This window comes from Limulus polyphemus, unplaced genomic scaffold (genome assembly GCF_000517525.1).
Source record: "Limulus polyphemus unplaced genomic scaffold, Limulus_polyphemus-2.1.2 Scaffold478, whole genome shotgun sequence".
NCBI lineage: Eukaryota > Metazoa > Arthropoda > Merostomata > Xiphosura > Limulidae > Limulus > Limulus polyphemus.
In genome coordinates, this window is record NW_013666088.1 from 254,287 (window position 1) to 278,618 (window position 24,332).

The 24,332-nt window shown below is 34.1% G+C and overlaps 1 protein-coding gene across 1 annotated transcript in view; it reads right to left on the reverse strand.

The window, feature by feature from the left end:
• Positions 1 to 24,332, reverse strand: part of LOC106458509 (gamma-aminobutyric acid type B receptor subunit 2-like) — a 268,856-nt gene that overhangs the window by 155,912 nt on the left and 88,612 nt on the right. The window lies entirely within an intron of this gene.

Consider the following 24,332-nt stretch of genomic DNA (forward strand, 5'->3'; position numbering starts at 1 on the left):
CCTTGTCGAAACGTTGTACATTTGCTGTTGTGTTAAACTTATATTAAAGTTTTTCTTCATTACCCATTCAAGCCGTCTCCAACCTAAAGCACTCAGTCTATCTTCGGTTTGTGTACAGTTCAGGTAATTATTCAACCGGCGTAGAGCAGATGCCGAACGTTCACATAAACATGAACTTAGTGGCAGTGTGGCAAACAGTTTCAGTAACACAAAAATAGTTGGTACACTGAATAACCCCCCTTCACCCGCGCGTACGTGCGTGATATGCTTTGCGAGTAAGGTAGGGGCTGGTTTTTTTTGTAAGGGCTATTAACTCAGCTGTAAGGGAACCTTTAAACTAGGATTAGACAATGAAGAAGGCCAAGATAAATTAAATGCAAAAAATACGACGTAGAGAAAAGTTTAGTATAGGAAATGAGTATAGAGTAGTTCTAAGGATAGGCTTAAGTTTTAGTATTGTAGTGATCGAAGTATAATAAATGATATAAATGAAGGATTTTGATATAATGGGAATAACTGAAACATGGTTAAATGTAGACTATTTTGATGTGAGAAATTTCTTTGAAATACGGGGTTATTATAGGGTGTTTAATAGGTATAGAGCATGGTTTCACAAACCATGCTCCGCGGAGCAGTAGTGCTCCGCAAGCAAATTTTAATGCTCCGCGACGCATATTAAAACTTAATTATTATGAGAAATGAAATGTACTGCAAAAAATAACATCATAGAAATGGCTCAAATAATCAGTGAGAAAGTTTTAGAATAACATCATAGAAATGACTCAAATAATCAGTGAGAAAGTTTTAAAATAACATCATAGAAATGACTCAAATAATCAGTGAGAGAGTTTTAAAATAACACCATAGAAATGACTCAAATAATCAGTGAGAGAGTTTTAAAATAACATCATTGAAATGACTCAAATAATCAGTGAGAGAGTTTTAAAATAACATCATAGAAATGGCTCAAATGCTTGTAGATAATCAGTGAGTTTTTTGTACTAATCATTCTATAATTGTAGCTGTATTTGAAATTCTCATTTATTTTTACTTATTTATATCCTTAATTATAACTTTTTTCTCATTTGTTTTTGCATATGCTCATGAAACCTGTATGTCAGTGTTGCCAACTTTTATTTGGACCTTGGAGCTAAATTTTGAAAAAAAATTAAGCTAATTCCTATATTTACATATTAATTTTTTTTATTTTTATTCCCTAAAATGAAAATATGTATAGACTAAATCACTATAAAGGGTTAGTTCTGAAACAAATTGGCGCTAGATGTAAATAAATTAAATTGAAAACCCTGCTGTACAGACTATCAACTGCCTGAGTCATGGGACAAGAGTTGGCCACCAGCCACAAATCTCCAGTTGCTGTTGACATCGTATTTCCAGCCGGATTTGTCTACCTATTTGTGTAGTTTATTATTTTGGGAAATCTTTGTCTCACCTTGCTTTTCATTTATTTTTTTTTCTTTAACAGTGCCAGAATTCCAAATATAAAATTGATTGATTTCACCAATAAAATGGATAAATGGCTGAAAGTCTAGTGAAGTCTAGTGAAGGCAGCGTTGCTTCTGGAAGTTCTGACGAAGTAGGCCTAAGTGGGAAAGATGATGAAAGTATGGCGATTTCGTCGACATCATTGCCATGTGACAAAGCGCCAAGAACGCATAATAAAAGTGTCATAAAAAGAGTGAAAAAGAAAATATGACGATAGCTTTATAAACTGTGATTTTACATGGACTGGTGATAAGGAAGAACCAAGCGGACTTTGTGTTGAATGTGGAATCGTGCTGAATAATAGTAGTCTCTTTCATGCAAAACTCAAACGACCTTTAGAAACCAATTATTCTCACTTGAAAAATAAAGCAGTGAATATTTTAAAAGAAAGTGCTTAGAAATAGACGAAAGAAAACTAAGTTTCATTCATTTATTTTTAAAGACAACAAAAGAGCTCTTATTACTTCATATCACATTAGCTACCGTATAGCTAAAGAAGGCAAATTCCATACCATACCTGAAAAATTAATCAAACCTTGTGTCAAAGATTTTGTGGAATGTATGATTGATGAAAAATACCTTCAAAACATTAATTGTGTGCCTCTTTCAAATAATACAGTTTCTAAGCGTATTGAAGACATGTCAGCGCTTTGAGAAAATGAATTAATAAGGCGAGTAAAGCTGAGTCCAACTTTTTCTCTCCAAATGGAATAATCCACTGATGTAACAGGCTTGGCCATTTTACTAGTGTTCGTTCGTTATATGCATGAATCTCGTACTGAAGAAGATATTTAACTGTGCAAGTCCTTAGCTACGCACACAACAGGGGAGAAATATTTAAGTTGGTTGATTTTTTTATGAAAGACCATAGAATTTCATGGAGACAATGTTCAAGTATATGCACTGATAGAGATGCTGCTATGATAGGCAAATTTTCAGGAGCTGTACCAAGAAAACCCGGAAATTGAAAGTATCCATTGCTTTCTGCATCGGCATACACTTGCCATGAAGTGCATGCCCTTAAATTTGATAGAAATAATTAGTGATGTAACTGAAATAATTAATTTTCAAGACCACTTACTTCAAGAATTTTTGGTTTATTGTGTAACAATATGGGAAGCATCCATACAACTTTATTACTGCATACAGAGGTTCGTTGGTTGTCTCGAGGCAGAGTTTTAGCTAGATTCTACTAGTTGCGTAAAGAGATTATGCTTTTTTTGTCCCAACATCCATTTGAGCTTTCTTACAAATTAAGTGATACACGTTGGTTGCAGGAATTAGCTTACCAGTCAGATACATTCTCATATCTGAATGAAATAAACGTTGCATTGCAGAGCAAAAATGTAACATATTTTAAAGCTCAGAGTACGATTAATGCACTTCAGCGCAAGCTAATACTTTGGAGAGAGTGTGGTTTGGGGAAAAATTATGATTGCTTTGATAATCTTTGTGAATTTCTACTTGATAATGGAATTTCCCTGGATAAAGACGTAAAAGATTCTGTCGTACAACAGTTATCTGATATGAGTGTGTGTGTGTTTAATTATGCACAAAGCTACGCAAGGGCTATCTGTGCTCTGCCCACCACGGGTATCGAAACCCGATTTCTAGCGTTGTAAGTCCGAAGACGTGCAAAGTTAAACAAGAATTATCTGCACTAACCGTTTCTAATTTTGATTTGATATATTGAATGGAATACAGTTAGTCAACAGCTCTTGAGATACTCTACTGCAAGAATTTAATTTGACAATCAGTCTTGTAATGCACCCATGGCCACAAAGTGCGAAGCGCGACGTTTTTTCCATCAACGGAACGCGAACCATGAACCCGCGGATCCACAGTGTTGTACGCTAACAGTTAGACAACGCCCAACTCTAAGAAAAATACTTAGTTGTAGGCAGGATAAAAAAATTACTGTGGCTAACTAATACCTCTAAGTTTATACACCTGTATACATGTGTTACAATAATTGTAACATACACTTTCCTAAATAAATCGCCCCCCAGTGGCACAGCGGTATGTCTGCGGACTTACAACGCTAAAATCCGGGTTTCGATACTAGTGGTGGGCAGAGCACAGATAGCCCATTGTATAGCTTTGTGCTTAATTACAATCAAACCTAAATAAATCATATATGGGCTCAAAAAGCCAAAGGTGTCAGAGTTTATATTTTACACAATTACAAGTATTTTAAGTGTAACTGTTCACACAAAACTGCATCAAAATGCAAGTAAAAATATAGCAGGAACCAAGTTTGAGAATGAGCATATATTCATTTCTCTAGCATTTAAAAAGCTGTAACTTTACTGTTATAAAGCTTAAGTTTCAAAGTTGTGTTTCATTATAAATCAATAAAATAAAATGGATTGAGGTGTTTATTAAATTTATCGTGTTATTATATATTTATGATGTTCATGCGCAATGTATGTAACCTGATAACTGAAAAAAAGTACGTGAAAATTAACATTCTAGAACTTTGGTGATATGAAATTTATTTTCTTTATATAATTGTTTCACTCATTTGATACAAGAATAAGATGAAGTCTCGTTGACGGAGGTAACTAAATCTGGGTATGTTTTAACCAAAAATTATCAATTTAAGATACTTCTGTTTAAATGATCGGTCGGAATTAATTTTGGGATGACCTGTGTTTTGCCATGCCTGAAATACTTATTTTCCTCACGGTTGAATTGAAATACTTATATATAAGAGTGCCCACAAATATTGATGTTATATTAATTTTCGGATACTTTGAGACGTTTATTTTATTAAAAGGGTTACTTTATGACATGTAAAAGAATGATTTTCCTTTTTTTGTAAAAACTGCGAGCTTAGACATTGTACATCTATCACTGATGCTACTTTCAAATTACTTGCAAGGTTTGCTTTCACCCTTTCATAACTTCTCTTGGCCAGGTGGTTAGGGCGCTCGACTCGTAATCTGAGGATCGCGAATTCCAATCCCTATCACACCAAACATGCTCGCCCTTTCAGCCGTGGTGGCGTTATAATGTTTCGGTCAATCCCACTATTCGTTGGCAAAAGAGTAGCCCAAGAGTTGGCGGTGAGTGGTGATACCTAGCTGCCTTCACACTAGTCTTACAAATTAGGGACGGTTAGCGCAGATAGCCCTCGTGTAGCTTTGCGCGAAATTCAAAACAAACAAACCCATTAATCCTATACAGTGTTTACTTCACCGTGAGGACCTCTGGCAGGTAAAGAAGTAAGCTATGTCAAAATTATAATTTTCACAATGGGTAAGTGTGCAAGAATTTTTTCCTAAGCATTACAAATTTTCACTCGCTAATTAGAAACCCCAGGTAGGAAAAGAATTGTTAAAGCTTTTGCCACCACTACGTATAGCTAGTTATTCAGTCTTCATAATCGTACTTATTCAGAGACTCAGGGAATGAGGAAAAAGTCAGTGATTACTAAGTATTATCTTGAGGAGTTATTAGATAGCCGTTTCAATTATAAAGTATTGTCGTTAGTTTCTTTCCTTTTTTTCTCTATACAAATCGGGCTAAAAAGGCTCCTTTTATCTTGAATTTGATTATGTTAAAGACGTTAGCGTCAGCTAAAATATTATTTAATTCCTTTTGACTTTAAACGGATAGCACGATGATTTAAATTTAGTCATACTTTGTTCTTCAAAGTTATTAAAGGTTTAGTAAGATTTAATAATGGCAGCTTCCTGTCTTCGAGTTTCTTTAACAGCTTGTGGGTGACACATCTGTTGGTCTTCTTTGCAGATCGATTCCAAGAAAATTCCGTTTAAATTTGTTCAATGCATCGTCGTGTCTCGGAAGTTCCCGTCATTTCGCGCTTATCGTAGAGTTTAAGTGGCATAATGGATGACGAGGAGAGCTGAATCAGCTAACTTTTCATCCTTCGCCTCGAAATGTCTTAAATAAATATCTTCCGCATATCTACGGTAAAACAGCAAAATGGCACTCCCTTTAAAAAAAAACGTTTTCTGTGGGAATGAATGTTAACGTAGATACGTTTTTACTGACGTCGTCAATGAACACAATTTCTAGGAATTCTCTTTTAAATTTTAAAATCATGTTATCTACTGTAGCATTAAAGGTGGAAATTATTCAATAAAAATAGAAAAGAATCTTCCAAAGTAAAAAAGGTGTTAAGTAAATGTAAATTTTTCTATAACCTACCATACATTTGTCACATCCCGTTAAAAACCACATTTCCCCTACTTCATTAATATTGAAATTAACATGCTTTTTTCAAAAGAACAGTAAAGTGTTTCGATGGCAATTCTCGTGGTAAAACTCTTACACTTCCCGATAGTTTATTCAATTCAGAACGTCTGTCTAGTCAAAATCTGAATTTCTTTTAAGTCATATGTTGAAATTATGTACATATTTTATTGTAACACACGTAAAAATAATTAATAGAAGTTTGAGTCCATTATATCAAATCAATTTTGAGTATACAAATCAGTAAGTCATGTGACAACTATAGCCAATGAAAAGTCGCGATGGAACAGAAAATATCAGAACTCATTTTGATATTATTTCGTACCCCACTCCAGTGGCACAGCGGTATGTCTGCGGACTTACAACGTTAAGAACCGGGTTTCGATACCCGTTGTGGGCAGAGCACAAATATCCCATTGTGTAGCTTTGTACTTAATTACAAAAACTAACATATATTATTTCGCATTTCGTAAACAGTGTGATGCCACCGAAAATTTAGCTCTTTTAGGACACAAAAGTATTCATACACTTAGATCATAATAATGTATTCACATCGGAGAGTTATAATTTCCAAGCGGAGTATACTCCTTCTACTTAATGGATTGGAAAACAAAGATATATGGATAAACTTGTGACAGCAGGATCGTCCAGAAACAGACCTGCAACAGATCGTATCCCAGCCCTAGTGATCAAAGAGTGGGGTAATGTAAGATCCAGAAACACAAAGGTCAGTGGCAAACACCTGTCCACGTACCCTAGACAACTAAATATACGTAACATAATAAAGAACGATCTTTGTCTGGAGAAGCGAAATTAATCGCGTGAAACAAGCTGCTTCAAGACATATCCATTCATCTGTTGCATACCTCATGTAGTTGGACATGCTATTCCATATGAAGATATACAAATCAAATCACTGGACGCAGGTCCTATGGATTTCTGCGCGATCGGACTGTTGAAACTGGCGCTGAGAAACCGTTTGTTTGCAGATAAGCACAAAGCTACACAATGTGCTCTGCCCACCACGGGTATCGAAACCCAGATTCTAGCGTTGTAAGTCCACAGACATACCGCTGCGCTACTGGGGAGGGGCGAGAAACCGTTTTCCTCGTATACTATATGCATAATGGAAAGCACCTGGGAGGAGTGGTGTACTTTGGAAATGACAGCATTATAATGGAGCCTTTTTTTTAATGGAAACTGCTCTGCAAGGTTATTGTCAAAATGCACGATCATAAAACAGAGCATGATCCGACGTGGTGTCATATACTGTAGCGACGTGGTGGGACTCTAAATTCGTTTTAATATAATATAATCCACCTTTGTTTTATTAATTTTTGACAGTTTCATCATTTTTCTATTGCCTGTTTTATATTTGTTATATTGTTTACTTTGTTATTAAGCACAAACCTACAGAATAAGCTCTTTGGGGTTTGCCCACCACAGGCATCGAAACCCAATTTTTAGCTTTATAAGCCCTCAGACCGGTTTTTAATTTTTCAAACATTACTTCATTTAGAAGTTGAATGATAATAACACAAATAGCGCACTCACAATCTGTACCATAAAACAAAAAAAAAGTACCGTAAAAGAAGTGAGTTGATTGTCGATAAGTAAAAAGTTCAATAAACATTACGAGGCTCAGGGAAAGAAGCATGGCTCCGATACATTATTCTGAAGGTTTTAGGCTGAAGCAAAAATGTTAATGTGTAGCTCATAAAACGAAAAAAAAGGTGCATTTGAAAACTCAGGGACCAAAACATTGTTCCATAAGAAAACCAGACATAGAGATATACATTCAAGAGCTGAATTTTCATCCTTGACCTAGTGGCTAGTACGCCGGGCTAGGGATCAAATGTGTCCAGAGTTCGAGACGTGATGCTGCTGGACACGCTTCGTACTTTCAGCTGTTGTCGCGTTATAAACGTAACAGGCAATCCTATTATTAGTTCAAAGAGCCAAACAACGACCATATGGCGGCAAATGCTACTAGCTGGATCCCTTCCTTCTGATCAGTAGTTCAAAATTAGGGTAGGCTGTACAAGTATCCTAGGGTCTTTAACCTGACCGTGCCGTACACGTGTGCATACAGTGTTGTTCAATTTGAAAATGCCAGATCCAATTTATCCTCCTAACTTAATGGAAATACATAATACTTCGTACATATCTTCACAATACAGTATATTTTATCCCTAGAATGTTTTTGAAGTATAAGTTTACTTACAATATGAGAGATAATAATACCATCACACGTATTATATAAAGCCAAAATAAAGACTCCTCAAGATGGCATTATTCAGAAATGAGTTACTGTTTATATTCTACTGTAATTAATTATAGAAATAATTTTAAAAATGTCAATAGATGAAACAAGTGCAAAAGAAATATTATAAGAGATTACATGAAATATCTAGCACCGAAACACATTATAAATGTAAACAAACAGTCTTGTCAGGATTACTGAAATTTCACACTGAAAGTTGGATAACACAGGAAGTAATTCCTTATTCATCTTTCTAAACAATTGTCGTGTCTGGTGGAAATAAGCTACTAAGTAACCCATAATTATTGATACTCAAACATAAACGTTTCCAGAGAAAAAAAAAGCTGGACGTATCAATTAAAAATAAAAATTACATATTGTCATACTTTTTAACACTTAATTCTTTGTGAGATAATACTGTATCGAATATTTTCCTTTTATTCAAGAATCGCCAGATAATACGGGAAGTTAATTAGGCTTTATAGCAAGTATTTATGTACGCTAATGCTATGATACATTGCCACATATACTAGCCATGGCGCCACGGGCACTGGTTTCATACTACTATATTCAGCAAATTTCCAACTATTTGACAGTACAAAGAAACCATCGATAGCCTTACGATTGGATGATTATAAGAAGAGAAATATTCATACAACGAGGCTGTTGAGCAATGTAGAGCCAACACATGCATCATTTAGAGGAATGGAGTTTTCTCCATAAAAGCTGGAAAACCTGGACAACGACACACTCCAAGACCACAAACCAACGTAATCCTGAGTGTTAGCATGACGACATGATATTATAATATCCATATTAACAAGATGAAGGCTATGGCTAAACAGCCTTTCAGATCAAAATACCATTCTAATGAAGCTTCTTCTGTTATCGTTTAAAAGAAAAAAAAACCAGCAACAAATGTTCACAAACTTAATTCAATACTTCCAAATTATGATCACAGGAATCCAATTGTATCAAATGCTTATAAAGTCTACCGATGAAGCTTCAAAGGATTTTTGGTTTGTACGTGGCCATGAACGCTTAATTCCCCATTGCAATGGAGTTAGCCCGTAGCAAGTGTGTTAAAACGTGTGGTCTAAAATTGAGCTTAGCGCCTTTCTGTTACAAAGGAAACTGCAGTGTCAGTCAGTAGTAGGTAATCATGGTCATCACATTGATGATGGAGAAAGTAGTTCCAAGAGCAACACGAAACTTCGAACAATCATTCTTATTAAATTATATTTGCCATCATTATAACGACAGTAACTACTTTGTTTGAATGCTTCTAAAAGAAGTGTTTAAACAGTGTCCTAAAACTAATCATATGTTCAATATAAATAAAACTGGTGCCTATTCGTTGTGGATTATATTATCTAGTTTTAGTACTTTTGTACTTATTGGTTGCGAGTTATTTAAGACTGTATATCTTGAATATTTGTTAGTTATAATTTTGTAAAGTGTGAATTTTGAATTTTTACATCTGTGAAAATAATCGGTAAATTTCACAAACTAGCAAGTGCACTTCATGATTTGAATCAGATTATGGATGATTGTCATTTGGATTAAAAATTGCCAGCAAAAATATTACACTCTCTGCGTTTGTATATTGTGGGCAGCTATTACTATTTTTATTTGTTTGCTAAAATTGTGGATTTTTGTTAAAATGCAAGCAACAAATTAATACAACTAGTAAAGATATCTGTTCTTAATTTATTGTTTCTTACTGTACTCAGTACTTGTAAAACAATAGGGCTTAAGACATTTGACAATATTTTTTGTGTGCATCAAAGTATAAAGGTTTTTAGCATCATTCCTAGATTCAGAAAAGTTTACATATATTAATATATTATTAGAAACTATTTCAATTTACACTATGTTTAAAACGAAAAGTTTGGATGTTATTTTCCTTTCTAGTTTAGTGATATTTAGTAGGTGATGTTTAAGAAAGTGCGTATTTATAGCCAATGCCTGGTGCAAATAAAAATATGTATTTTTGATATGTCGATTTTTTAGCCACGGCATAGCGGGTCATAGAAAGTCTCTGAGTTTGCTTTCTTCATGTACAAACTTTTACCTCATAACTCTATGATCTCTTGACCGATATGAGATCTAATTACAGTACTGGACTCAAGTAGTCAAACCCTTTCGATTGACGTAATTGACCATGCCCAAGGTCTCATAGATTAATTCATTATAATCCTGCCTAAAAGAATTTCAATTTGAAAGTATGCTGGTAGAGATCTTAATGAGTAAGAAAATTGAATCCAGTATACGCGCACCCAACGCTTAGTATTGCTGCCGTACAAAAAATATAGCTAATAAAAAGAAAAGAAAAAAAAGGTCTCATAGATTAATTTTCACGAATCCTGCCTAAAAGACTTTCAAGTGCCGTGGCTATTGAGGATTCCCTCTTGATTTCAGATATAACCTGAATACAATATCTCTTAATGTTAGGGTTAAAAAGTGCAACAATATTTGCTTTCAAACAAAGTTCCAACAACCCACATAATTTTTTCGTAACGTGATTTCTAATTTCTGCAGCAACACTCACTTGCTCAAACACAAACCTTTTAGGTCCTTGAATGTATTTTTAATTGCTGTTTCCTAGAAAACACGATTTACAGCATTCCTTTCGACCACATACGTGAAAAGTCCTCCATTGCAGTTTCAATACAATTTTTTGCAATAGTCTGCTAAAACTATGTCCATATGTAAAATAGGGTCTGTCTGTAGAAAGTTTGTCTAGATGTGTTGTTAAAATGGAATTGTTGTACCGGGCGTTAGTAGATAATCATCAACGTGAGACTGGGTATAAACGACGATAGATGAGGGATTTTCTAAGGCAGCTCAGGAAACATTACTCATAACGAACGATTAATCCTCGGTAATTTAAGTGTATCTCAAAATATGTAAGACTTCTAAATATTTAAAAACTATATAACAACATGATGAAAATGCAAGTTAGAACTTTAGAATTGGGTAAAAGTAGACTTTTCTACCAGACTAATACGGAACAAAGTATTAAATGTATCATTTCACCCATGTCACCTTGGTCAAGTTTAACTTCTTGTTGCCACTTTTTTTAGGAGATAGTGTATCTTGTTATTCATTCAGTATTGACATAATGTATATGTTTTAATACATTTATATACTAATCTCTGATATGTTTGAATAATTAACGTATAATGTATACAAAATAGTATATTGTGAATGCACATTACCCATCAGCGAAATAGTTTCACGTACAATAAACAATATAAATTATCGTAAGCCATATTTATTGAAATTGTTCCTGCATTAATGGGTAGCAATCGCTAGTGAATTTTTTTAACAGATCATCTGTTTCTTTGAACCAATTCCAATTAAATGTACTGTAATCATTATCAGAGAAAACATGCTTTAATTCGTATAACATTGGTCCTCCATTGGGCCACCGGTAAGATTACCGGGTTCAATTCCCGTGGTGGACAAGAGCGCTGATAGCTCGTTGTATAGCTTCACCCTAAAACAATCAACCAAAATATAATTTTTGGGGAAATAAAATATTTTCTTCGTGTCATTTCTAAAGAGTTTACAGTTATTAAATAAGAAACACAGCAAATCAAAACCATAAAATAAAACTAAATATTATGGCGTACTGATGAATGCCGTTATCTAAGATGTCGTTACAAACTTGTATTAAATTTAGTGCTTAGAAAACTAGAACGCTGAACAGCTCAGCCATTATTCTTTGAGAAAATAGGTTTAATAACAAATGCAACAACTCAGAAATTCTCCAACGCTAGGACAAATATAATTTCAATAAGAATAATAATTTTTCTAACCAATTTTGAGTTATTATCGTTCGTAAGTTACTGATGTGTGGTGGTGTTTTCCTAGTTGGTACTGATTGTCAGAATCAGTTCGATATTCCTTCAATGTAAACAAAGAAGCTGTTGCAAATTGCATTTTTGTCATTACTTAGTGCTTAAATGCATCAACCAGTTCGAGAAAAATAACATAATAGTTAAATATATCTATAATAAACTATAATAAAAAGTAGATATTAACTTTTCACCCTCTCATTTTCTCAAGTAGTTGTACACTGAGATACTGTGTATCCACCATTATCCGACCACGTTCAATCAGTTTGAAAACTTACAGGGACGTTACATGCAGAACTCTTTTTTATTTTGTTGTCTGTTCTCCTTTCTGAGTAATGGTGCAAAGCTTTAGTATTTTGGTCTATTGAAACTACCGTTCAATTTAATATCAGAAAATTAATTTTGTTTTTTGTCCTATATATATATATAGATAGATAGATAGATATATAGATGGTACAGACAGAAATCAGATTTAGTTTTTTGTTTGTTATTATTCACAAAGTTAGACAATTAGCTCTTAGTGTTCTGCCAACTGCGGGTAGCGAAACCCGATTTTTAGTGTTATAAGCCCTCAGATTTATCGTTGAGCCACACGGAGAGGGGCTTTAGATTTAAAACGTGTTTATCAAGGAAAATATTGCCACGAAGAAATACATCTTCATCTGCGTAAAAATATTTCTTGGATTTTGTTTGTTTGTTTGTAGTTGAGCAGACACAATGGGCTACCTGTGTTCTGCCCACCACGAGTATCGAAACCCGGTTTCTAGCATTGTAAGTCCGCAGCCATACCGTTGTGCCACTGAGGAACCATGGTATTGGAAGCCGCGTACATGTACAGTGTGGGATGCTAGTCGTGGGATGCTGAGCACAATCGATGATGGAGGGAGTAATTCCAGTGACAAGCAAGGGTGTGGAACATTGTTCTTATAAAGTGCAATTAGCATCAGTATACTTAGTGGACTTTACTTACAAAGACTAAATGCTCTTACTTACCAGTAGAAAAAAAGATTCTTTCACATGTTCTGATGATTAATATCTTGTAATCAATCACAAAGTTCGACCTTTCAGTTATTGTGAATTTAATCTTTTACCGTCGATTGTACAATGTATGTTGCACCAGTACTTTTCAAGTTGTTTACATTAAACACTCATAGTCTAAGTTAAAAAGCTATTTATTAGTGTTGAGCAATGTCAGTGGCTTAAAACACTATAAATCCATAGTAATATGGTTTAAAATTAATGTTTAAAAGTACTTCTTTTGTGATTATTTTTGAAATTCAGCAAAACTACTGTAATTAGAATAATATTGTAACACCAGTTTTAATGTTATACGTACAACATGCAGCATGATGCAAAAGTCATGTAACGCCATGATTTTTCAAAATCTTGCCATTACAGCTGTTTGAAGTGTGTATTACTGATATCATGACATAATGCAGGTCATATTCTCTAGCAGGTGGGGTGTTATGGTTGTGCAGGCTGTTGTGATTCTCAAGGTTAATTGAACGTATTACAAACACCAACTGTATGATATGTTCATAAATGAAAAAATATAATGGTGGAAAAGAAAGATAGCATGCAGACTTTGCCACTAGTCCATCTTTTGGGAAAAGTAACATCTAGTTGTTATAATTCGGTGGCATATCTTTTTGCTGAAAGTATGTGCCCTTATCATGATTTACTTATATGCAACAGCTTGTCCAACATGGACTTATGAAAGAGCCAGGTTGCCTTCTACACTCAGTTTCACTATAATGAGAAATAGCATGACATCCTATCAGATCATGCAAAATCATTAATCTATTTGATGCTTGGTCTCAGTGTAGTTTTTTGTTGTTGTTGTTTTGTTTTGTTTTTTGTGGACATAAAATTTTGTCTTCTTTGTTCAAACACCTTCTAAGTAAGTTCTCTTTTAACATGAGCTACTCATAAAACTCCACACACACCAGTCAGGGTATGTAGTTTGTAGGGATGAAAATCATATTACTTTAGAATCCAGAACACACTTCTTTTGCTTATTCTTGCTTCTTATACATTTTGACGAGTTGATCACATGGTGATTTAAAACCTATATAAATCTTCATTTGTTTCTGCACGAGATCTTCAGCAGAATCAGTTTTACGAAATATGGTGAGCAAATAAGCAAAGGATCACCTGCCCAGGGTGCTTCAAATAAAACTTCGGCATGATCTTCTACTGGCTTAACGCAGAATTCTCACATAACAAGGTCAGTTCCAAATGTTCTTGCAAGTTAACGGTAACTCAACCAATTGTTATAACAAAAAAGACATCTAGTGAAACACAAGTTAGACAGGGAAATCACAGAAAGCGTCGGACTTAGAAATATGATTACAATACACGATAAATACATATCTTGAACAATTCCAATATATAATACCACCTCTTATTTAATAGTTATATAAAATACTGTATTGTTTCATGCCTTTAAAAAACTTTTTACTGCGGCTTTTAAATATGCATAGAATTGTGAGCTATTCAAATAACAAAAAACACCCATTTAAATACATAGCTGTACACTATTAGATACATCATGTCACACCAATATCAACAGCCTGAAAATCATCACTGGGTAACAGATTAACTGATCAACAGAGCAAGTTAGCATCAGTAAAGAAACCCAAGAACCCGAGCTCTTTTGAGTTTTTGAGTTTCTAACTGACAGTAGCATTGCTACGAGACTTAATGTATGTAGATACCTTTTAGTGTAGTAAATTAACTTACTATGTGTAGTTTGTGCTACTCAATGTAATATATATAAATCGTAAGTCGTTCCACTTCTTTCACAAGATTTGTATCAAATTAAACAGTGCAATTATGTTTGTATTATGTATGTTAGTGTAGGTAAAATAGAGATAAAAATGGATAGTAAAGGATTTACAGTATTTTTGTATTTATATGTAGAGAGAGTCATTCACATAAGTTTTGGTTGTTAAAAATGTCATAATCTTGAAAACAGTTCGACGTAATTATTCAAATAAGCATTGTCACATTCCATTCTATACTTGGCAATTAACTATTCTATTTCGCTAATAATAGTTCAGCAGGATACCAGAAAGCAGGTATTAATTGTAGTACAAGGTTCATGGGTTAATCTAGCATATGTAGTTTAATATCTCTGTGTTTGTTAAAGTTTTGTTTTATTTTGTTTTGCAAATAAACAAATTTTCCTATTAACAAAACATACAAGTTAATAAATTTTTCAAATGTTATTATAGGTTCTTAAAAAATTATTAGGGTATAATTTACGTATGCATTTTCGATATTTTGTATGGTTCAGTTGTGAATTTGTTATTTCAGTTTCATGTCATTTATTATAATGTTTGTTTGTTTGTTATGAATCTCACGCAAAGCTAAATGAGGGCTATCTGCTTTAGCCGTCCCTGATTTAGCAGTGTAAGACTAGAGGGAAGGCAACTAGTCATCCCCACCCACCGCCAACTCTTGGGCTACTCTTTTACCAACGAATAGTGGGATTGACCGTCACATTATAACGCCCCCACAGTTGAAAGGGTGAGCATGTTTGGTGTGACGGGGATTCGAACCCGCGACCCGCAGATTGGGAGTTGATCACCCTAGCCACCTTGCCATGCTGGGCATTTATTATAATGTTCTTTTCATAATTCAACATTAAAACAACCAAAGTATTAAATGACTTGGATCATCATACTTAGCTTCAGTTTCCATTTTAATGAATAATGAATACTAAGTGGTGACTTGACAACATTCAGATGTCTTGAAAGTCAAGAATGTAGCCGGAGACTGAGATTTTTACTCATTTCCTTGTTGTTTTTCAGCCTCTTCAAAGCAAATTCATTTAAGACCTAAGGTGTAATAAAAATAAGGGTTTTACTATTAAGTTTTAGAAGGTTTTCAATAACACTATTCGATAAAAGATACAGTAACTAGTTACTTTATTTTAACACTGTCTGTTACTATTTTTTAATAAATAGTTATCTTTTTTAATTTTTTATGTCATTTTATCTATCCCAAGAGTCTGTCGGGCCAGCAAATGGTTACACTCTCTCATCAGCCAAAAGATTGAATTGTTAACCGAGAGTTCGAAAAACAGAAACGATTGGTGAAAGGGTATTGTTAAATATAACGATCTGAAGTGTGAAGGAAATGAAAAGAGATATGGATCAGGAGCACTGGAAAATGCAATACTTATGTATTGACGTATTTTACTCTAAGTGATGTGTTTGTTGGGTATTTGTTTGTTGTTGTTGGTTTTTCTGGGGGGGGGGGAGTGGTGAGGAAGTATTCGAAATCATGGAAGGCCAAGTATATTAAGAAACAAGAAAGATAAAAGTGGGGAGAGGAGACATGGAAATGATTGGGCTCATCTGGTGGAAGTGACATGACATATAAGTTTAAAAGATGATTAGCAAGTGTTAAAATCTACGTGGATAATGTATTATGTTGGCAGATGTCAAGGTATGTCCGTTTGGTGATGGGACAAATAAAGGTAGTCCGTGTGTGAAGTTGAACTTCAATAGGAATATGGTCACTTCCCACTGGAGAATGCATGTGCCGAGGGGTGTGAGAGAGATGAGAATGGCAGACGCAAGAACAAAGTAAGAGTAAGACTGTGATACCAAAGGGCTAGGATGGTAAAAATAAACTTGAAAGTCTGCATAAGTAAGACTGAAACTGAGCAAGTCCGGAGGAATTTATGTTATGGTAATTGATATCGGCCATAAGAAAATAGCTGAGAAAAGTTTTGTCCAAATGGGAGTAAGAAATTGGAGGTAATGGATCACCAGCACGAATATTGGTCGTGGCAAGGGTTATAATTCAGAGATAGAAATACACACTGATAATAAGGTTCTTGGAAAAAGAAGACTGAAGAAAAGAATGAATCCAGAATCAGAATATGAACACGAGTGCAAATAGCACACTATTTTTATCAAGACCTAATAGGTGATCACAACGGTGAATATTATAGCCAGATAATATAATATTTTGCGTGAACATGAGGAATGTCTTGTTGACAAGAATGCAATTGTAAGACCCAGCATCCAACAATATTTTCAAAAGTGGAAAATTAGTAAAAAATAAATGAATGTTTGAAGATAAGAAAGCTAACACACTGTCTCTGCTGGTTCCCATATGCGTCAAAAAATAAAGTGAGAGCTAAATCCCGAATATGTGATCTCAAGTTGAGGCAGAAGACGGATTTTACAGCATTGGTGACACCATCAAGAACAAACACAGTTTGAAAAGGAAGAATATTCTAAAGGACATGAGAAACAAAACAAATAATGTCTTCAATCGTAGGGACTGCAGAGATTGAATTAGTAGGAGACGTAATGGGATCAGTCGTATGAACTAGCACCATAAATGCAGGATCATCAGAGCCAGCCGTACTGATAACACATGGGTAGAAGGGCTGCCGAGATAGCGGAGACTGCTGTTTTAAAGAAGGATAACCAAACTTCTGAAGAGTAGTGTTACAACCAAGAGTTGGATTTCTAGTCTTAATAATCATGCCATTACGTGTGGGTATCACCTGCTGAATATCAATGAAAGATCAATGAAGAGCGTTCGAGAAGAAAATAATTGAGGATCCATTCAAGAGAGTAACAGCACAGAGACTGGAAGCAAAGAGTTGGTATCCGTAAGAGAAAAAGGCGATTGTAAGTTTTCGGAATGCGAGACAGAAGGCACAGAGGTTGAAGCGGAATAGCAGCATCAGAAGATGGAATAGAAGCAGATACAACATCGGCATGTGAGACGGCTACAGAAGGAAGAGGGAGAAATTTCAAAAATATGGAACATTGATGCTACTAATATGTTCTTCCGAATTAATCAGGGTTATGGATGAGGGGTAGAATTCCCAAAACCAACATAACTCAGTGACAAGCGGAAATCGGATGAAAGATTGGACTTCTCATTCATTTTTAGTGTGATATTAAATTGTTCTGTTAAGTGTTTGTTTGTTTTGAATTTCGCGCAAAGCTACACGAGAGCTATCTGCGCTAGCCGTCCCAACTCTTGGGCTACTCTTTTACCAAAGAATAGTGGGATTGACCGTCACATTATAACGCCCCCACGGCTGAAAGGGCGAGCATGTTTGGTGTGACGGGGATTCAAACCCGCGACCCTCAGATTGCGAGTCGAGTGCCTTAATCACCTGGCCATGCCGGGCCACTGTGTTAAATGTATGATACAAATAGCTTAACCCTAACTAAACTGTTTTACTGTGATGAGTTATAGATGCTTTACACAAGCTACAAACATATTTCAAAAATTCTTTTCCCATTTACTTAGGATAAGATATATTACAAGTTTAATATGCAGGTTAGCTATTAGAAAATGTGTGCATTTGTTGTTGAAGAAAAATCCACAAGTTATTGGGAAATATAATCTTTAGTTTTCACTGAAACAATGTCTCTCACGTCGTTAAAATGTTCAGGACTAATGATCCCGAAGTCGGTATGTGGAAGGAAGATCGCTAAGTACTGCTATATAATGAGTATGATCTATTGGTACAAGTCTTCATCTTACACATCATCAATACATGAAAAAAGAAAGATCGATACTCAATTCCTTACTTGTGTACATATTATATGCGTATCTAAGTAGGGTAACTTAGATTCATGTGAATACATACATGTCTAATGTCGGAAATTATGTTTCAACTGTCAAAGGAGTGTCACAAAATGAACGACGTATTTAATATCTCTTAATTGATATCATGTCGACAAATTAATCATTATTATAAGGCCTGATTAATCGTTTGTTTTAATTTTAAATTAAATGGCTCTTCTTTATTTTTACTGTAATATTGGGCTATCTGTGCTCTGCCCACCATGGGTATCGAAATCCGATTTCTAGCGTTGTAAGCCCACAGACATACCGCCGTGCCACTGAGGGGGCTGTCAGTTTCTAATGCAAATATATTTATTTCGCTAACTTTAATTTCAGCAGAATAACTAAGAAAAATACTGTAATATTTGACTTGGTGGTATGGATTTATAAATAAAGTAATTTAAATATTTAAGGTGACACGTTAGCTTTTACACATTTTGCATTTTTGCGTACGGAAAGCTTATTTAGAAAGTAAGATTTGAACCTTCATTGCCACTAATCGAGTGATTATTTAAACTATATTGCTTCTCTGATCCAAAATATTGCAATTTTAGTCTACACTTTTGTCTGTAAAAACGCTTACTTGATTAAGGCCTACTAAGATTTGCTAGAGCTAATAATTAATCTCCGAAAGGATTTCCTTATTTTGCTAGTTTTCTGTTACTCACAAGAGAATCGTATATTAAATAACAAAGAAAATCCACTGAAAACTAATGTGATTGTGAGAAACTTAAATTCAACTTAGTATAACCTATATTTGTTTATGTCTTTAGTTTCTAAATACGTTATCGTTTTAAAGCTTTAATGATATGATATAATCCCTCGGTAGGTCAGCGGTACAGTTACGGATTTACAACGCTAACCTCTGGGGTTCGATTCCCCGCGGTGGACAAAACACATCAAAGATACATAATAGGACAACAGATACATTTTAACATATTTATCAATGATTATGCTACTCTCAATAAATAAATTATTGTACTTGTTTTGTAGTTTCACAAAAATGTTCTCAGTAGTCATTTAATAAACTCTTAATTACTATGTTTTTATATGTAATTTTAACTGTACGTTAATTAAATTATTTTGTATTTAAAATATTCATATTGAAGATCTTCAAAATCATGTCGCTGGCTCACAAACTTCTACTCCATGAGAAATGTACTTAATAACGCCTCATGACTTCATGCGCATGTTAATATCTTTCGCTGTACATTGTTCCATATTAAAGTAAAATCATTAATTAAGACTTTATACTTTATTTATCGATTGAAATAATCTGTAAGGTAACATTATTATACGTAAACATCTCATAGTATTTTTTGGATTACTCGTCTGGTATATGAATATTTTACTATTCAGGCTGTGTTTATAGTTAACGTGTGGCATAAAGATTATAATATCCAAATCTGTGGATAAAATACGGAATAAGTTAATAAAGAAAAAAGGAGATAGCCAAGGCATTGATAATGTGCTTGCAAAAAGAATCCTTAAATTATAGATCATGAAGTGATGTTTATTGTTGTTGTTTTTTCTCTCTTTTCAGTACAATGAAAATATTATTAAAGTAAACATGAAAAATAAGATTATCAAGTTTGACAGCTTACACAAGGAGGATATCAACATTTTCTAGTCGAGATGACACTCATAAAAATATTAATACTTCTTCCACGGTGTTTATTTAACACAAATCGTGGTGTTTCTGTCAGAATACGTAGTTCTTACATTATTGGATCTTCTTAATATCAAATACAATAGATCTTTGACTCCAAAGAAAACACTGTATCAAACAAAAAGAGTTTTGCTTGTAACAGTTCTCCTGCAAAAAGTGCCTTCTTTCAGAATAAAATAATAATTTATTTTCTTTTTAATTAAGTAAGACATTGTAAAAAGCACTTATCGTTAAATACACGATTAATTTTTTCAACCACTTTTCAAGCAATTCTTCGTCTACTTTTGAATACAAAGAAACAAATTAATTCAGAACTAACTACAAATTACTGTGATACTATACAATGCCGAAGTTTGTCAAAAATAGTTTTTCCATGAGCATCCGAACTGTTGAAACTCCCATTCTCCACAATACATGATTGTGTAAAGTCCTATAGTCACCCAGCATTACCCAAAAAGTAGCTTATGTAAAAGAAGAAAAATTGTCTTTATTTTTCATCTTTTCCTCCTGTGTTTTTCTTGCTCAAATGTGAAACTAATGAGTTAAATACAATAAACCAAAGGTTTTCATAAAAGTCCTTTCTGTATCTTTTCTTTCAATGTTTAATTATTACTGAATTGCAGCTTTTGCGCAATGAATAACATTAGTATTGGTATATAAATAAATTCCTTAAAATAAAAAACGTAAACGAAAGGAGAATTTTAAGTCCAAAACATTTTAATTTATTATAATTCTGTATTGAATATCTGATAACCATCACAAAAAAATCCCACCTAATAGCTCCCCAATGGCACAGTGGTATATCTGCGGACTTACAACACTAGAATCCGGGTTTCGATACCCGTGGTGGGCAGAGCACAGATGGCCCATTGTGTAGCTTTGTGCTCAATTCCAAAAAAAAAAAAACACCTAATAGTGTAACGAAAAAGTTCATGGATATAAAGATGGTTATATAGAAAATATTTTCGCCGTACAAGCGATTAAGAAACATAACTCCATCATAGGCAAGAAAAATGAAAAATAAAACATATCATGATTGAAACAAATACCTTCTTTTGGTCATATTTATTAGCCGTGGCAAAGCGGCTCATAGAATGGTTCAGAGTTTTTCAAGAACAAACTTATAGCTCATAGCTCCGTCATCTCTTGACCGATTTGAGATCTAATTTACAGTTTTGGACTTGGGAGGTCAAACCCTTTCGATTGATATATTTGACCACGCCCAAGGTATCATATATTAATTTACTCTAATCCTGCCTAAAAGAATTTCAGTTTGAGGGTTGGCTAGTAGAGATCCCGATGAGTAATAAAATCGAATCGGGTAACGCGCGCCTCAAGCTTGGTATTGCTGGCGCACAAAAACATAGCTAACAAAAAAGAGAAAAAGGTCTCATAGATAAATTTACTCTAATCCTGCCTAAAAGAACTTCAACTGCCGCGGCTATTGAGGATTCTCTCTTGTTTTATATGAAATCATTTATAGCTTCTAAATGGTAAGTGTAGAATGGGTGAATTTAATGTTGTATTTTCATTTACCCATATTACAGCTCTCATTCAGATGGTAAATTTCTGTTGTTATTGTTTTTTATCTTTGTTCAATCATTTTGTTATCAGTAAAATATTTTGGGGTTTATATAAAAATGGTTCTTCCAGAGTAACGATCGGAAAATATTAACGACTATTTTTAAGATATTCTTGTCAAGTCTATTACTGTTTCCGTTATTCACTGAGGATGATTCTACAACTTTCCTGGTTTTCGTTACATAAATAACAACAATAAAAATAGGATTTTATTCTTTCTAAGTTATATTGGTACTCTGAAGCCAATAGAAAAATAATAGGGCTCATTTTTATTTTGAATTGGGTTGACAAAGAACTGAAGCTAATGTTCGAAAGGCAAGAATATTCAATAAGAGTTATGTTTTAAATTACCTGGATTTTTTACTGCCAAACAGTTTTTACATAGGTTTGGAAAGAATATTTATACAGATTAGGTTTGACAGGCCTATAAAATATTCAGAACAGACTTAATTCTGTTTCTTGAGAATATACAAGCTGCTTTCATGATATATTCGTTTAGCGTAGAATACCTCAAGCAGATGGAAGACGTATTGGCCATTCATGCTATTACATATGAACAGATACTGGTCACTTCGACAGGCGCAGCGCCTATGGATTTCTGTGCGATCGGACTGTTCAAACGGGTCCTTGAAAATCATCGTCCTCGTACACTATATCCATTATTGAAAGCACGCAGAAAGGAGTGGAGTGCTTTGGACATGATAGCTTTACGATAGAGCCTTTTTCAATGAAAACTATGCTGAAGTGCAATCAAAATTCACGGTGGCCATATACAGCTTTAAAGAACGGGACGACATTGACTGAAATGACGTGATGAGGTTCCAAAATCATATTAGTATAACGTACTTAACCTCTGTCTAATAGAAAAATCGAGTGTTTATATTGCAACCATATAAGTTTTATATTTGTACCTACTTACCGCTAGATACCTTACTATTCTTCCCGTCATTAGAAAATACGCTTTCAACGTAAAGCTTTCTATCTACAAACGTTTAATGGTCTTTTCTTAACGAATTTCTAGAGAAGACGAAAGAACGTTAATGACGTGATCTATTCTGATCTTACTCCAATCTTTCGGGTTTGATCAAGTTCCAGAAAAAACAATCATTTATCAACGTCGACAGTAATAAAAAGAAAGTTCCTTTTGAAATTACGGGTATTGCGCTTTTTTGCTTCAACAAAGGCATTTCTGTATAGCAGCAATTCAAATAATGATAGAATTAATAATAAATACTAAGTAATTTATTTGTTCTATTTACGTTAACAAATTTTCGCGAGGAAGAAAGGGTTATAAGTTATATTAATATAAATCGTGTAAAATTAAGGGTTCTAATAACTGTTTAATTCCAAGTAAAGGCTAGAAATTTACTATATATCCCCCAGTGGCTCAGCGGCAAGTCTGATGACTCATAATGCAAAATATCTAGTTGATATTCGCAATGGGCACAATTCTCTGAAGGACTCAATTATATAAGTTTAAATTAATATAACAATAGCGAACCCTTTTAATACGTTCACTTCTGCAAATGAAATTTCTTAATTTCTAACAAAGTTAGCAGCAACTGTGCCAGAGCTGGTCACCCCATTTTATTAACCTCCCACACCTTTATTCTGATCATATTCAACATCACTTATAAAGAGAACAAGGCACGAACAGAAACATCAAGTTTTACAAATTATGTAGATAAGTTTAATTATCAAAAATTTCCTGTAAGTTTTCAATGATATATCCATCTATGAATACTCTACGTATGTTAATAAAAATGTAAGCTATTTATCCAACAAAAACACGCACAAACAGGCGCAGCATTCTCCTTTCATTTCCATACCAGTGTTGTTTAAAGTGAAAAGCGGCGATCTGAAAACAACAAGTATTCCTATTCAAGAAAAACTCTATGTATTAAGTATATTATATAAACTGAAACTGTTTGTTATAAGTCTCGTGATATATTATTATGAGTAATTATAGATAACCAGCTCAAATAAAATGGAATCAGAGACTATTTTCAAAATAAATAATCAAATAGCTCAGTGTGAGTAGGTGTCCTTCTGTAAATATTTGTATTGTATGTGAATATGTGATTTATTTTTTGTCTTACTTAAATAATATTACATATTATAGCAAATATAGACTTATCAGGAACGGGTACTCCAGCCAGTATGAAAATAATATGTGTGATGTCTTCTTCGGGGTTCCGTTAGAAATAGAATTATATATCAGGATGACTTACCTGTTTGGGTTGTGTAATATGTATGTATAATCAGCAATTGAAAGTGCTGTATATTAGACATTTATTTTCAATATTATCTCAGGTGCAAATATACAAAGGTTATGTAAACGTTTTATATGACTGACAATGAGTTGGCTTTTAACTTGAACATGAAGTAAACTAGTAAATGAAAAACATTAATTATGATGAATATAGGAAGGTGATCTTGGGACCTTTAATGTTAATGTACTCATGTAAACTAATCTTGAACTCAATATATCGGTTCCCCTTATGGTGCAGTGGTAAGTCTGAAGATACTGAAATCAGGGTTTCGATACCTGCTATGGGCAGAGCACAGCTATCCCATTATGCAGCTTTGCGCTTAACAACAAACAAGTAAACGGAAA